Below are 9819 nucleotides of genomic sequence, written 5' to 3' on the forward strand. Positions count from 1 at the left end.
AGCGGTTCAACATTCCTCTTTTCAGACCCCATTTCAGTCATGTGTGATGCTCTGTCGAATGGTGCATGCATGCAAACTGCAATAACTGTGTGCGCATTCACACAAAAGAGACAGATTCCCGATTTAACACTGGAGAACGATGCCTCGAATCATCGATTAGCGCCGATTATTAAGCTCGTGATACAAGCATCGACTCGCATAAGTAAGAAATAATAGTTTCCCGATTCGTTATGTGCTCATGTATGCATGTATGTTGAACTTCTTTCGCACCGTACGTAGCCAACTATAAGCGAACGCCAGCCTTGCAGCCACTAGAGGCATTCCCATTCACCAAAGTCAAGAGACTCAAGAGAATCATTGAATTTCGACACTTCACCAATCGCGGGGGGGGGAGGATACGGGTTGAATCGTTTTACCCCAACACCACGTGGGTGGAACACGTGGCTCGCATGACAGCATTGCCACCTCACCAGCGCTGATGTTTACACATCGCGTTCTGTACTCACACAAGGCAACGTCTACCCAGGGGGGACTCCAGGACAGGTTCGAATACAACTTGCCCTCTGATGGGCACCGTGGATGACCGAACCGACACTGCAGGAATCATAGTAACAAACACAGGAGACATTCCTAGCAAAGTCGATGAATTCACCACTTTTATTTGAGTTTAATCACAGTCCTATTGCCATCCGAAGCTTGATGCAAAATGGTATCAAGGAACCAGGCATCGACTCACGGTGTTTTGCACACAAAACCATGAGTTGAAACTCGATACCGCGTTGCAGGCTACACAGACTTCGAATAAGGAATGCAGACATTTTATTAGAGCATAATTTTTTTCCCCATTTGGGAATACGGCTCGAGTATGTGTATATAGAATGTGCAGGTTATAACGCATTTGTATAAAAAAAAATATCCCCGCAAAGCCTAAACAGACTGTAGGAGCAAGTGCTGTTAGCGAGCACCTATGAAGGCCAGTAAGGCACACGCGTGAGTGGGAGGCCAACACCACGCCCGGCCGCCTTTGTCTCCCTGTGGCGATGTTTACACACCGCACCAGATACTCAATTAAGGCTGAGTCGACCTAGAGAAGAGCCAGCACCGGTTCAGATAATTGTCACAGGTGTTTGCCGTGAGCAGGAATTGAAATCGGGTGGCCAGGTTCGTAGTGCAGCACGCTAACCGCTACACTACCACCCCCCCTACTCCCTCACATATGTAATGCATATGTAGCTACAGATCTAGATACATACATACGCACATTTGCACAGGTATGTTGAACTTCTTTTTCACAGTACGCAGCCAACCGTGATGATTAATCGGAGGTGTGGTACTGGCTGTCACATTGTATCCTGCTACGCCTTTCACTGCCAAGGTGAGGGCCCATCAGTTGGCACATATTAAAGAGACACTGAAACACAAACAGATGGGGATGGGCAGCATCACGCCTGGCCGCATCTGACTCCTACCCCTGCATTGGTGTTGACCAAACCGCACTCGGCATGCATCTTAAACGGAGTCAACCGGGAGGAGGCGTTGGCCAACTTTCAAAAGTGGCCAACAACAAAAAGTGGCCAACTTTCAAAAGTGGCCAACAACTGCGGCTCGTGTTCTAACCACGGGGCCGGCGACTTTGCTGCGCGAACAGGAACAAAAAAACCGACGACGACTTCTTTTCGAGATGTTTTCCATTGGCCACGACCGTGATTGTTAACGCATTCGCCGCAGAGCTCTCGAAAGCGTGAAGCGCGATCGCGTCGCGTGAGAGTGAGAATCCCACACGCTGCTCGCTGCGATTTTATCTCCCTCTCGGGCACGCTGCCTGTTCACCGTTGGCAGAGGCGAGTCAAGGCTGGTACATGCCGTGACTCCAACTCTCTCCGGTTGCGTGCCGGGAGGCGACGCGGCCGAGCGGTTCCACGTGTCCTTGTTGTTGCAGAGGGCGGACGTGTTAACCACACAAATACGACGCACCGTCCGGTTCGCGGAGGACATTAGAGATCCCCGTGACGTTATCTGAATAAGAGTGGGCCATGCGTCGGCCGATGTCACAGTCAAACTTTGACACATTTGAAAAATTACTTGCAAATTGATTAATTTGAATAACCAAGAGCAACCCGCCCCCGACAGCCCCTAAGATTAATAAAAAAAAACTCCATCTGTACATCGGAATGACTGAGATGAGATGTGACGTCAGGCGCTTTGAGATGCTGGACTATTTATGATGCCAAGAAACGCAAATCCTTATCCCTGCAGCTCTGCTCAAGATCAACAGGGTTTAGCGCAACCCAAATCAATGATGCCACCTTGCCTTACCGTATGTGTCAGATCCCACAACATATGGACAGGTGACACCCAATCTCTCACAGCAGGCCGCAGACCGAACACGGCCCACGACTCCTGTTCTCACGGTTAATGGCCACACGAGACCTACCACTTTGAAACGGCCCACAAACGATATCTATTCATATGTATCACTGGAGGCATCTTTGCCGTACTAATTCGGGCACGGAAGAGGAATGTTTTCAATCTGGCCGCACTTTCTGATTTGACCGTTCCCAATCCCTTCTGTCACCGCAAGGGCTGGGGGCAGTGGTTACGCATGCGGCTCTCTAAGTAATTGCTTCGTGACGTTATTTATCAAGGACCGTCTCGTAATCACACGCATCGCGGCGAATTGAAATATTGAGGGTTTTTTTTACCGAATTCGAAAAAAATCGCTCTTCTTGTTATTTCGGTTGCTGACCCAGTGGCGGCTCCTGCAAAATCTCTCAGGGGGGCAAATGTCTGGATGATTGATAAGGATAAGGTCCACCCATGCAATGGATAAATTAACAGCTTAAGCATGTAAAGGCAACTTCACTTCTTTAATATTAATGAAAAATAAAGTGACTCTTACAATACATCGTGTTTGTTTCTATACTCACTATTAAAACAAACGACTCAAGTTTATTTTAATAAAGATTCCACTAGATGGCGACAAATTATATTGTTGGATGAAACGTGCTTACGTATGATGACGTAAGCACGTATGATGACGTAAGCACGTTAGGGCGAGCCCTCCCGGAAGCCATAGAGAATGCATTGCAGCGCCCCCGTTCGAAAATAAACATCTTTGAATGTAAGTCTATGGGACCACTCGGGGCGATTCTCAGCTGGAGGGAAATCGCCCAAAAAGAGGCGGTACTCCACAGAACGTAGCATGACGCTGATTGGACTATATCCAGAGGCACAGTGACGGCTAGCGTGACTGTGGTTGAATGACATTGGTGGTGCGTCGCCCAATCGCCCTAATGAAGAAACCGCCCCTGTGCTGACCCCTGGGCTGGAGGATGACTATTATGAGGGTGTTACATATATCTACGTTTTTTTTATGAATGTGGTTTTGAAATAGAATAAAATCCATACATTACCTGGACGAAATGATCCGTATGTTTTATATAAATATGGATTTGAATATGTTGTGTCTATATTATTTGTAAAGAAGAAAAAAAAAACCACGCGAACACTTGTTTTCACCAAAAAGTATTCCTCGGCAGACCTTTGAGAGGTTTTTGTGCAATGGGCAGGAGGAGAGAGAGAGAGTGAGAAAGGATGGGTGGTACGGTATGTGTGAGCAGGAGAATATTAAACGAAATGTGTTTTTTTTTCATCCGTCAATACCAACCATAACTCACGTTGGGCCTCACTGTTTGTATTGCTCTCTTGCTCCTGTTTTTATACTTTTTAGCTGTTTTCCCCCCTTCTCGATGTATTTGTTTTCAACGCAAATCTCCCTTGAAAGAGAGACACCTTTGGGCATCAATGGCCACTTACCTGGATGTAAACAAAATAAATCAAATTAATTCGGTGATGCTGCGCCGGCAGTGGTATACAAGCACAAATGGATAAAAAACAAACTCAACACATTCGTCATCAAAAGTGTGGCCGTAAAACGTAAAAAATGCAATGGGTGACTTTTCGGTGAATGGTCTTTCTTCACTCGCCCTTCAAACCACATAAATCAAGGCCATTGCTCAAACCGTCGACGATGATATATTTTCCCTTTGAAGGTCACAATGGTATTGATGAATGTGTTGAGTTTTTAGGTTATAAACAAAGGACTCCTACCAATGCAGATTATAATTACTTATACGGTCATAACACTGCACATAGAATGCATTCGACCAGATGGAACTGGCAGTTTGCTTGACCCACAATGGGAAGGTTACCAGTTGATAACCTGGGTAGAAGTTTTAATCAACCCATCATCCCTATTGGGGTTACAAAAACAGGTACCTCTTTGCCAGATCAACGGTGATCGTCCAATGGGAACACTGACCTGGGCTATTGCCAAGTGGAATCTTCACTACCGGATCAGGACTTAGCACCACCCCACTCTCATCAAACATGGAGACGCTTTGACGTTTGTTGATTTGATGCACGGGATATTTGGTATTTGCTTGTATACTGTTTAGGCTGCCAACCCCGAACTTTGTGTGCTATTTGCGTCACCGCTGATACGATAGCCCGCGCAACTGCGCACAATTATGTGCATTCCACCGTTGATTCGCACAGGAAGGTCGCTGTTTGTTTTGGTGTCTGGTGAAGAGCGCTCCTCTCCTTTCACTCAAATTTGCCATTTAATGGGTTACAGTTGCTGTCGGCCGCAGACTTTTGCGTCATTAGCCACCCGTGCGCAGTTGGCGAATGCCTGCGTTCGTGCTCCGATATGCAAAGACGAAGTGTCCCCGTGCGTCAACGGCGGCGTGGGATGGCGCTCACCATCTGCTGGTGGCCACGAGTCAGCGGTGAAAATTCTACGAACATGGCACGAACGGAGGCAGTCTCCCTTCCCGCCCCGCCAACAGCACAGCCACTTTCAAATTGCCACACGTTTTGTGCCTCTTCTTATCGGCCCTGAAAGGACGATAGACCGATTTGGCCATCATCCAGGATTTAAATCTACAGACTTCCCATGATTCTTGGTTAATTGGCAAAACAAATAGCGACGTCACATCCGACTGTGAATCTACTGCGCTATACTCGCCTGCGAAACAGCGCCAATGTGATTGCCCTTCGCTATAAGAATGGGGCGAATGTCAAATGTACGAATGATGATGGTTACTCAAACGCTCACTGAAGCCAACTATATCTAAATAGGAGTTTGGTACTTGTTTTTTTAACTATCTATTTATTTACCTCTTGCTGGTCGTCAGTTCAGCGAGGTTTATTTCGCAAGGCCAGAGTCCACGTGTTGCACGTACAATTGAACAACCGGCAATTTAGAGGCTAACCAACTATGAAAAAAACTGGTGTTAGAAACGTTTTTTTTCCTACCATTGCCATCATATTTTCTGTTAGAGAAATGATGAATAAATACCATTATGATTAACCTTTTGTAGACAATGAAACGGCTGTTTATTCCGTGGAAACGGAAACAAAGCAAGAACGCAAGCAGAATAAGTTAATAATTAAAAACATTTACAAAGGCTGGAACTGCTACGCTGAGATTACATACAATGACAAAATACAACTCAGAAGATGATATTCAAACCAACACTGGAAGGGTTTTTTTTTCTTCCAACAATTGTATTGAAGAAATATAAGCACATACAGATAAATGGTTTAAAAAGTCTGTGCACCATTCACGCTGCACTGACGACACGGTCATTATAGCAATCAGTGGTAATGGACTACAGGAAATGATTTAATAAGTTACCAGAGAGGACTTCAAGGGGGGCTCAAGATACACTTGAACAAAACAAGGCAGGTACCCCACCAGAACACCCTTACACAAATACACAGATCCCCCATATAGCCTTATCGACTGTTGGGGCAAGTACTGTTCATGAGAACCGATTGAAGCCAACATAGTAACAACCCAATCTGGTGGCGCCGCCAGCACTATGCCCAGCTAAGCCTTGGTCTGCACAATTGATGCTGATATTTACAACCATCACCAGGTTGAAGTGACCTGGGGAAGGCCCAGTAGAAGTGAAACTGCCACTTGTCACTGCTGCGATCCATGCGAGGCAATCGAAACCAGGTGGCTGGGTCAATACGTGCGCTATGCACGATGCAATCGCCATATTTACGTAAATGCATACACACACACACGACTGATTTGTTTTACTAAGGAAGGCCCAATGAGCTGTAAGGCTTTCTTTGAGAAGCGACCTGGCTATCACAAACTATAGCTCAAAGAATTGGCTTATCACGTGGACATTTATCGCAGCCAGAAAACGGAGGACACGGAGAGAAGTCCATGCGACCCGTGGAAAGAGACATGCAAATTCCAAATATACAGCAGGCATCAGGGTCGGGATCGAACTCACGACCTCCTGCATACTAGGCGAGGTAGTTAACATATCATAGCCACCGTGGCGCCCCCACTAAGTCTGCTGTTTCCACAACACTGGAAAATACCGGGGCAGGTGCTTTGAGACCGATGCATGAGCCCATTGAAATTCCATAGAAAATGTGGTCAATTGCACGTTCCCAGCGGAATAAAGAAACGAATGCAAACGTAACTCGATAATTATTCCTGTTTCACACTCTGGGCCAAACTTAGAGAAACCATACAAGTACTGACTTCGGTTATTTACACAAACCGCATTCTCGAATTCTTGTTTAAAAAATTAACTCATCCAACACTGCGTGTGCGTCACTGCGGAGGAGCACTGGAATCACGATCGTTGCGAGTTGGAATCCTTGCCGGAGGCTCGACTCAGCTCACCGCATTGTAGAATGAGCGCCACTTTGCCACGAGTGGTTGTCTCACTCGTACAGATTAGCCACCTGTGTTTTTTCTCTCTCTCTCACACACAATTTTGTGGAATTTTTGGCTACAGGCCGAACGCTCAACCCTTAGGTGCGCACTTTGGGTCATTATGCAATTGCGGCATGAGCAGAGCAGTGGAATGAGTGCGTTTTTGTGTGTAATCGGCGAAAATGTATTTGCAGACAATTTAATTGGGCCCTTGGCTTCAAGTTTTTGACAAAGCTCATTGCATTTTCCTCTTTGTCTAGTCAGATACCTATAGACACTGATGTGTGTGCGGTCAGCTATCAAATGGGGGCAACTGGCCCCTCTGAAAATTATAATTATATTGACATTGACCACAGAAAATACACAGAATATCTTTACAAAAAATAATTGATAGATTATAATTTTGGGACCAACTCTCATGGGATAATAGTGGAGCGTGCTACCCATATGACCGTTGCACTTTAGCAGAAAAGCTAAAAAAAGACAAAGATTCTCTGTGTAGCCTTCAAAAATCGTTGGGGCAAGTGCTGTTCGTGAGCACTTACGAAGGCCAAGCAGGACTCAACTATGGGGGGGGGGGTGTTGTGGTCAGTACCACATCGAGCTGCATTTGTCTCCCCAGCGCTGATGTTAATACATCACGCCAGGTACTCATTTAAGGCAGAATCAACTTGGGGGAAGCCCAGCACTGGCTGAGATGTTCATCACTGATGTTGGCCGTGAGTGGAAGTCCAACTCGAGTCACAGGGTCCGAGGGGCAGCACACTAACCGCTGTACTACCACACACAGGCACACAGGCACCTAATTGCTCCTTGGGAAGCATATTGAGCCTTAGCAACCACTTCTCGGTTTGTGAATTTGAACAGTGAAAAAGAAATGCTCCCTGCAGTGTTTCATTCCGATTGATGGGTAGCTTTTTATTTTCCAAAACCGATTCCAAAAAGGAGCAGCTTTATTTTCAGCAAAGTGCTTCTCATTATTGTTATTGGAACAGGAAAGAAGCTGAATATAGGACTGTTTTGAATTCAATTACAGTGACACACATACACCTACGACTTATCCACACATAGACACGCACATGTTTACGGATGTAAATAACTGAATGTGCTTTGTTTAAACAAGCGGGCGAACATTAACATATATTGTCTCTTTTTGCAAGATGATAAAAGAGTCGAGGTACAGGGGAAAGTGTTGAAATTCGTTGAATTTGTAACGACTCTATTGAAATACTTTTTTTTACTTTAGAATTTTAACTGGGAGCGCAATGCGCAATGGCCTCGTCACCACAATGCAATGCAGAAATGACAAGATGGACGTTGTAATCAAAGCATCAAGTCTATGCAAGCTGGCTCAATGACAAACCCCACCAATGACTAAGACACCCACACAATATATCAAGGGAACAAAAGGTGCAATCGCAAGACATTTTCCAGAATATATTCTGCTATCTAGCAAATATTTAATTATATCTAATATACCATATGGTACGCCTCCTTGTGGCGTGTTATGAATTCAAGAGCCTCTCTGCTCAAGTGAGCACTGAGTGACACTCGTACCCATTGGCATCCCTGAGCCTGTGGTGGAAATTCCACATTAGCATGGAGGCAACCAGTCGATCCCCTGTAATGGTTCTCATTTGAGAACACCTGAAAGGGATGGCTCCTACTTATCTGGTTGAATACCACTCCGGCCTCTCTATGTGTCATGAAGAAGGACCATTGCCCAAAACTTTCGTCCTATTATATTTTGGGACGTATTTTTTGCAACCCCGCTTGGGACGACGGGTTGTTTAAACCTCTACCCATGATTTCAATGGGTAAACTTTTCCGTTGTGAATCAAGCACTCTGCCGCAGTGCCGCCTGGCCGAATGCTACGTGCGGTATTATGGTTATTGTACTATGCAAGTAGCAGTCCTTTGTTTATGATCAATAAATAAATATAAACACGACCGTAAAAAGAAAATAAAAAAGGCGATGTGTCAGGCAATTGCCCTTCATCGTGTGCTATGAGGGCAGTGTTGTTGTCGACCGTGGTGAGTTTTTATGTTGACTGCGCTCGTGCACCACTGCCAATGATGAAGCAGCGTCACCCAAATAACTTGTTCAATGAATCCTGGTCACTGCAAGTCGACCAAGTCGCACCAGATCCTACAATAACCGTAGCGGGAGACACATCCAAAGCCATTCTGCAGGGTGCCTTTGTTTTCGTGGCCGCTGTTAGTGCGTTAAACCTTGCTCTGTATAGAGCCTTGGAATGCACTTATATGCAGATGCTTTCTAAATTCAAGTTAATATTATTAGTGTCAAACCAAGATTATAGCTTAGGGTTGTTCCTCGTTTTGTGAGGTTGGCCAATGATGTGAAAGCTTTGAGCCAAACATGTCCACGTTTGCAAATGCTAAACGATGCTGTTATGAGTGTAATGAGTAACAATGAAGGGCCGTCAATTCACGTTTCTCTCTCCTGGTTAGGCGTTTGGCCGCTCTCTCAGCACCCAGGTCGACACAAACATAAGAAAATATCACAAAAATTACCATGGTTTCGGAGTAGATGTTGATACTTTAAATTTGCCAAAGCAAATACACGTTCTCTCAAGGCTGGTACGCGTGCTTTTTCAGCATCTCAATTTTCAGTTGTCAAAGTTTGGACTTTAGCCACTGAAGTTGAAAAAAACAATTTCCCTTTTTTGGGGGTTTTACAGCTTTGCACGATGAAAATATTTGTGAATACAACTCGACGTTTCTTGATTTAGGCACATTATAACACTTTAGCAGACATGGCCACTTGGATTTGTACTGCAATGGTAAGTCGTCATTTTATATGTGTGTATATATGTATAGAGTATCCTGATTTGAAGCTTTCGTGACTGCAGGAATCCCACTCTTTGGTTATTTCGGTAAAGTCACATAGGTATAAAATAAAATAAATAGCGATGTTTCGGGCGCAACACAAGCGTCCGTCATCAGTTGGGAAAGCATGGTCTGCTGCCGAGGCAGACTGTTTTAAAAGGTTTGAAATGGGTGTAGCCCAAGGGTCATAAAGAAGTGGCCGGGGCTAGTGATGTTAA

This window comes from Lampetra planeri, chromosome 8 (assembly GCF_965212315.1).
Source record: "Lampetra planeri chromosome 8, kcLamPlan1.2.h2, whole genome shotgun sequence".
Classification (NCBI taxonomy): Eukaryota; Metazoa; Chordata; class Hyperoartia; order Petromyzontiformes; family Petromyzontidae; genus Lampetra; species Lampetra planeri.